We start from the raw sequence: 6,704 nt of genomic DNA on the forward strand, positions 1-6,704 counted from the left end.
CCTCGCGCCCCCACGGGGCGCGTCCCGCTCCCTCCCTCCCTCCCTCCCTCCTCCCTCCCTCTTGTTTCCTTTCCATTCCTTTTCCCTCAGCCTCCCGGGTCGACCAGCGAGCCGACTGGGCGCGCGTGTGTGGCTCGCCTGGCTGGGTTGACCAGCGAGCTGAGCAGACGCGCGCGTGCGGCGCACCGTACGTGCTGAGTGCGACGTATGTGAGTCGCTTGGAGATGACGTCACGGGCAGGGGCGACGCTGCAAACCTCGGGACCGTTTCGGCTGGGGACGGGAATCCAACCTCCACGGAGTGATCACGCTCCCTCCCGTTCGCTGCCCTACATGTCACCGCCCCTCGCGAGCTACCGAGACCGAGACCGAGACCGGGACCGAATGACAGGTAGATCCATTTTTATTATTATTATTTTTTCTTTCAGGTCAGTCACTCAAGTCTCTGCTCACAAGGCCGGGTCGACCAGCGGGCTGAGCGGGCGCGCGTGCGGCGCGACGCATGTGCTGTGAGTGGGACGGACGTGAGTCGCTCCGCGATGACGTCATGGGCAGGGACGACGCTGCGAACCTCAGGACCGTTTCGGCTGTGGACGGGAATCAAACCTCCCCGGAGTGAACACCCTCCCTCCTGTTCGCTGCTCTACATGTCACCGCCCACGCCAGCTACGGCGACCGAGACCGAGTGACAGGTAGGTCCTTTTTTTTTTTTTTTTTTTCTTTCAGGTCAGTCAGTCACTCAGTTTCAGGCAGTTTGTCCCTCGAGTCGGTCTCACTCACCACTCCGTCAGTCAGTCTGCCTGTCACTCTCAGTCACCAGTGAGACTCAGTCACTCTCAGTCGGTCACTCAGTCACTCTCAGTTAGTCTGTCTCCCCAAGTCACTGCCTCTCTCTCTCTCTCTCTCTCTCTCTCTCTCTTCACCTGCCCTTCCAAAGTCCAGCTCCAGTGGGGGTGGGTGGGGTGGGGTGGGCGGGGGTTGTGAAGCCCAAAAGGATGAGACGGAGTCGGTGCACAGAGAGACAGGACACAGAGTCAGATGGAGGTGATCTCCCGACAAAGTGCCGATGACAGCTTTATTTATACCATTTTGCACAAGGATATGAATATTTTTTTTTCTGTGGATTAATTGGTATAGACAATTGATTGATAGGTATGAGCAAGTTTTTCTTCTTCTTCTTCTTCTTCTTTCTGATCTAGTCATGGTTGGTCAAGTGTTAGACAGGTGATCATTTTTCTGTTCCTTGACAGAAACTTTTCCTAGCAACGTGGACTCTGTTGTGTTTTACGTTTCTATGCGACGCGGTTTCTAAGTGCATGGGACCACCGTAGGAGCTTGCAGTATGTAGCAGCGACTACGGAGTCTATCAGCTTAGGGTGAAATTCAGGTCACCTACTGCCACAGTGAGCTAGGATTCTTTCTTTCCCACAAAAATATTCTTACAAGTTTTAATAAATTTATAATCAATCTAAAATCATAAACTCATATCTTCATTATACACCCCTCTGCAGGGCACAGTAAGCAGCAAACTACATTTCCCCTTCCTCTGTGTGGATACCGACATCTCCCTGACATAAGACACAGGTCGCCATGACTCCACTACCGAAGGGACTAAACAAGTTCTTACATGGTGAACGATGCAAGGGCATTCATATCATAGAAACTATTTCTGTGTGTTAACTATAAACAATCAAGTCAAGTATGATGTACGATTATTCTTTTTTTTTTTTATACTTGATATGTAATTCTAATAAAATATTGACGTAGTAGGTAAATGCAAGAGATAGATAGAAGGAAGGCATGATTGAGTGCGGTAAGAGAGCAAGTGTCGATGATCAGGTTTGTGCCTATAGACTAGGTCTTAATCCAAACCAGACGAGGGCAGCAAAACATCCAAGGTTGCAGAAGGTTTCTCTCAACCCTGGGGGGTGGGGGGAGGGGGGAGGTTCTAAGCCTCCCCTCTGTTGGTCCCCATTTTCTTGCCTGCCGGCCCCCCTGCCTACGACCGTGCCTGTCTTAGGTTGTTCCTCCCTTGACGAATCTTACCCGTCTCTGGCTAGCCAGCCATCTTCCGGGGCCATACAGGGAGATGTAAAGCTGGTAAGTGAGAGAGAAGCCATATTCTTGGAAAAGGTTAGCTTTTTCCTTCTTGGCAGATGTATGCCCTGTGGCTTCCAGGCCCAGCACTTGTCTTGCAGTATCTTTACTTCTTGAAAAATTATGGGATTTGTTGATTTCACGTGTAAGGCACAAATGCTAGTCAAGGGCTGTCATGAGGGAGGGAGGGAGGGAGGGAGGAAGGAAGGAAGGAAGGAGGGAGGGAGGGAGGGAGGGAGGGAGGGAGGAAGGAAGGAAGGAAGGAAGGAAGGAAGGAAGGAAGGAAGAAAGAAAAAAAGCTAATAGAAGTAGCAGAGGGAAGGAAGAAAAGATGAGAAGATTGATGAAGTGTCAGACAGGGTTATTCAAGTCAATATTCTCTCGTAACTCTATTTCTATAAAACTCTCCATCACTAGTTTCACTAGCATGGTAACAATAAAAGGGGGGTATTCTCAGTGGAAATGGGGTGGTCAATGTTTGACTGACGGTAGGTTTCGGTACTTTATGCTGAGATCGCCATTGGGCCCCGGCGTGTTCCGTTCTTCAGGAGCACTGTCCTGAAAAGCTCCTGGGAAACTTATGTTCTCATCCTTTCCACACTGCTCGGCAGAGGTTAGTTAACCCTTAGCGAAAAGGCAGGTCAAAGCAAGGCCAAGAGTATAATAAAAAAAAAGCGAAATCAAGGTGGGTAATAGGGGGAGCCGGCTGCAAAGGCCCCTGCTTCGTGGGGGTCTTCTTCCAGCCTGAGTTTTGCTACACAGCTTGAATGGCATGGCTCCCTCAGCCACCCCTTTCTCCAACTTGCTCTCTTTCAATAAAACATAATAAACCTTTCAGGTTGCCTCTCCTCCCTGAGGCCGTCCACACTTCTTCACTCTTTAGGTAACTATCAATAAAACTTGTACTGTGCTTCATGACTGTGTCTCTGCCCTTCGATTCTTGTTGGCGGCGGGGAGGGACCAAAACCGAGCGCAATACACAACGCTTCCCCCTGACAGTTTCACCTACTGCACAGGGAGAGAGACCTCCCCAGATGTGGCTGCCCAAACAACACCGTGAACGTGTGGGATGACACCAAGGACTTCCCGCGGGGAGCGGTGGCGGTGGGGGCCGGGAGCCCCATCGATCTGGAAGATGATGGACGATGAAAACCCGGTCCTAGAACAGCGTTGCTTTAGGAGTGAGTGTGATCTCTGGGCCCACAAGCCAGGGTGGAGGAGCCACCCCCTGCCAGGCCTCCCTCGGCCCTGATCACTCCCTCTGAGCCTGGGTACGGCCTAGGAATGCGAACCGGCGACGAGATCTGCAAAGCGCGTCCGGCCCCTCCCTTCCCCAACCCCTTTGACTCGGATGGTCACACACACACACACACCAACCGCCCTCAGCACCCCCACAGCCCCACCCCGACCCTTCCAGGGAAGACATCTTGTATGGCGTCAGCCTCCACGCCCAGGATTCTCAAAGGGTTCACGGGGTTGCCTGGGTTACGAAAGGGAGGCTGAGTTCGGTCTCCGCTTTCAGGGGCGTATCTCAAGAGATCCCGCCCTTATCCCCCATCCCCCACCCCCACCCCCCGCCATTTGCATGCTGCAGCCTGTGGGTGGGGGAGTTGAAGAGAGACATTCAATGGAGAGAAGCCCCGAGGGGGAAGTCAAATGCTCCCATTGAATTGGACCGGGGGGAAGTTTCTGCATTTGAAAGGAGCGATTGAAGGAAGCCCGCTGAAGTCGATCGTCCCTGACCCTCCCCTCCCCCACTCCCGAGTGAGCCCGGCTGACTCGGTGGGAACCGAAAGCTGGGGGTTTCGTGCCGAGGGGGGGGGGGTGAACTAAACTCCTGGTCCCCGGGGAAATTGCACAGGGGAAAAGCCGAGTTGGTATCTCAGACGGAGCGGGGTCAAGGGGATGAGATGCTTGTGGACGACACAGGGAGGGCTGTTCGGTGACCTCCCGCCTTCCCCTTCCTCTGAATGAGAAGAGGGCAGAGGGGAACGGGTGGGGGTGGGGGTGGGGGCGGGACCCGGATGTGACCGTCAGCCTGCCCGGGGACTGAGGCTGGGGGGCGGCGGTGGCGGCGGCGGCCCCGCCCTGCCGCCCCTGGCCGCTCGATCCGTTCGTTCTGGGACCTGCGGGCAAGGGCAAGAAAAACACATGCCCGACAGCGGGGTCGCTTTGGCTAGGCGGACTCACCCCAGCAGCGCGGCTTCATGCCTCACGTCATGGTCGCTCCCACTCCCCCAGCCCACCCCAGCCCCGACTCTAGCCAGGGAGACAGACAGTCAGGAATTTTCTGGTTGAGCCTGGGTCGGTCAGAGACATAGGTCATGGATGCCTCCCCACCCACAAGAAGGTGGAACCACCCACCTGGGAGATGGAGGAGGAGACTTTCGTCCCCACGTGGAGGTGACCCCATCCAAAATCATAATAAAAATAACAACCGTTTTCTTTGGAAGACTTCCTTCCTTCCTTCCTTCCTTCCTTCCTTGCCCTGCCTTGAGAAAAACCCTCCCTTTCTGTCGTCTCTCTTCTCTCTCTCGTCACTAGGTGGCGTGCTTGCCTGATTCAGAGATCACTTCCTCAAGCCGAGGGGATCTGCTGGCCAGGGACCTTGGCCCAAGTGTGTTTTCGAACAGAACAGTTGATGTTCTAGGGTACCCTTGGTGGGGATGAGCAAAGCCAAACTCCCCTCCTCGCTGACAAGTCCTCAGAACTCTCAGGAGAGCGACCGAGAGGACGGATCTCGGAGACGGAAAGGCTTCTTGAGCCCTGACAGATGCTAGCCAGCCGGGAGGAGGACTGGACTTGAGGCCTGGGATGGGGACGAGAATGGTCTGCTTCGCCAGCAGGCAGGCCCGGTTCACGGGAACGCTATGTCCACCCGCCTCAAGAAACGGGGCGTGGTTAGGAGGGTGCGGGGCCGGGGACACCCGCCTCCAGGGGGGAAAAAAAAAAAAAAAAAAAAAAAGTCGTTTCCCTTCCCCTGGGACGATGGCTGGCTCCAGCGGGGCGAGCCCGGGAACGGGTGGTTGGTTGGTCAGTCCGTCCATAGACAAGGCTGGTAGACGACTCGTGGGGGATGGCCAGACGCTGGTCCCACACAAGGTGTGTGGGCGGGGGGTGCAGTGGTTCTGGGGTCCGTCTGGACAGTGGCCGCAACGACTGCATGTCAGAAATGTGGAGCTGGCCACCGAGCGACCTGGCCCCTGGCCGGCCTAGCCGGTGGCCAGCGGCATCCTCTCCCTGTCCCCCCGGCCCCCGTTCCGCAGCCCTCTGTCCTGTGGCTTGATTTGGGCTGGCTGTCTCACCCCTTCCTAACCAGCCCCCCACTCCCCCTTTTCGTCACGATCTTTTGTAGAGCTGTAACGTGTGTTTTATGTTTCTATTTTACCTAGGCCCTTTTATGGTCAGGGCATCGTCCGTCCCCTGTTGCTAGGAAAGCTCATTCCCAAGGAGGTCATGCCCCTCGGAGGAGGGCGATTGAAACATGACTTCGGATGAGATGAGATATTCCCGGCCCGTGACAAGTCCAGGGCAGCAACAAGACAAGACGGAAGGAAGGAAGAGGGGAAGAGGAAGGGGGTGGGGGCTGAGGGGAGCGGGGAGGGAGAGCCAGAGAGAGACAGAGACAGAGGGAGAGGGAGAGGGGGAGAGAGGGAGAGAGAGAAGAGGATGAACTATACTATCTATCCGTCAACTGTCCTCATCAGGGATCCTCAATTTCCTTTCCTTAAGGAAGAGCATCTTTTTCAGGGAAAGGCCTAGATGGCTCATTCGCTCTGTCCAGCAGGCAAGCATTGTGCTGTCTGTGGTTTCGTTCCCAGGCTGACATCATGGCGAGGAACAACGGGTACGAAGGTTCCAGGAAATAACACCAAGCACCCGTGACGGTAGAGCAACACAGACCGTCGGTAAGACGGTTTTCATCCACGAGCCCCGTGACCCCGACCGTCATTCTGCCGTCTCCCCTAAGTCGGGGTTGGATCCCTCAGGGCCCTTATTGGTATAAGAGCGACAGCCCGATGAAACCCAACCGTTTTAGGCATTTCAGGAGGGTGCCTGGGCTTGAGATTTCCGGGACCCCACGCCTCATGTGCAGTGCTCAGAAGGATGACGACAGGAGAGGAAATCTAAGGGATACGAAGGAGGGTGGTTGTGAATCTCTCAGGACACACAGGCCTGGTCCGGACCCTTAGGTGGAAGCGGTCCGCTCTGCGATGGCAGCGGCGGCTGCTTCCCTTCCTAGTCATGCGGAATCGGAGATGGCAGATCGGGAGTGCCGGACGGACGGGTCACTAGGTGGATTAGCCTTCCCCCTGACCCCACCCCCACCCCCACTTTGTAATATTTCATTTCATTTTATTTTATATTTTATTTTGGGGGGTGGGGGTGGGGGGTTTAAAGGTTAGTTAACACGGATCCAGGCGTCGACTCCCTGGGCTCTGGCTCCACGGGGCATCACAGGAAGTACTTGGACATATGTCAACGTGTGAGGTTGGAAAGAACTTCTGTGGGTGGGGGTGAGCTGAGCCGTCTCTTTGGGCAGCACACAAACTGTCCGGGTTGGATTGGGTTTCCCACGGCCCTGACCGACTGTGGATGTCTGCAACC

The sequence above is a fragment of the Manis pentadactyla genome, chromosome 18 (genome assembly GCF_030020395.1).
Source record: "Manis pentadactyla isolate mManPen7 chromosome 18, mManPen7.hap1, whole genome shotgun sequence".
NCBI classification, from domain to species: domain Eukaryota; kingdom Metazoa; phylum Chordata; class Mammalia; order Pholidota; family Manidae; genus Manis; species Manis pentadactyla.